This window comes from Aegilops tauschii, chromosome 2, assembly GCF_002575655.3.
Source record: "Aegilops tauschii subsp. strangulata cultivar AL8/78 chromosome 2, Aet v6.0, whole genome shotgun sequence".
NCBI classification, from domain to species: Eukaryota; Viridiplantae; Streptophyta; class Magnoliopsida; order Poales; family Poaceae; genus Aegilops; species Aegilops tauschii.
Window position 1 is genome coordinate 26,581,759 of NC_053036.3, and position 449 is coordinate 26,582,207.

Below are 449 nucleotides of genomic sequence, written 5' to 3' on the forward strand. Positions count from 1 at the left end.
TGCCTGCGGAGCTGTGGATTTTTTTTGGATGTGCTGAACTAGGATGAGTCATGGATGGTATCTGCTTCTTTTGGCTCACGGCCTTTGATTTGGCGGTCTTACATTGCAAACTTTGGGTTAAAATTTGTGGCCTGATATCTGGTGGGAATCAGAGATACTATTAATTCGTACACTAGCAGATTTGCATTTTCTTATCCTGGTTGAGGTGTCAAATTTAAGACCGCCATGGTTTACTGAAAACTGCTGCCTCACTTTCTAATTTGTGTTACACATGAGTAGCTGCATATATAGCGACGACGCCAGCACAGTTATTTTTCTGCCTCACTTTGGTGCTTTGTGCTAGTTCCATGCATGGAAGTATTGATCTGCCATTTCTCCAACACCATAATTTGAGGCTTCATTTATGCATGGTGGTATGGTGTCTAGTGGGAATCAGATTTACTATGAAG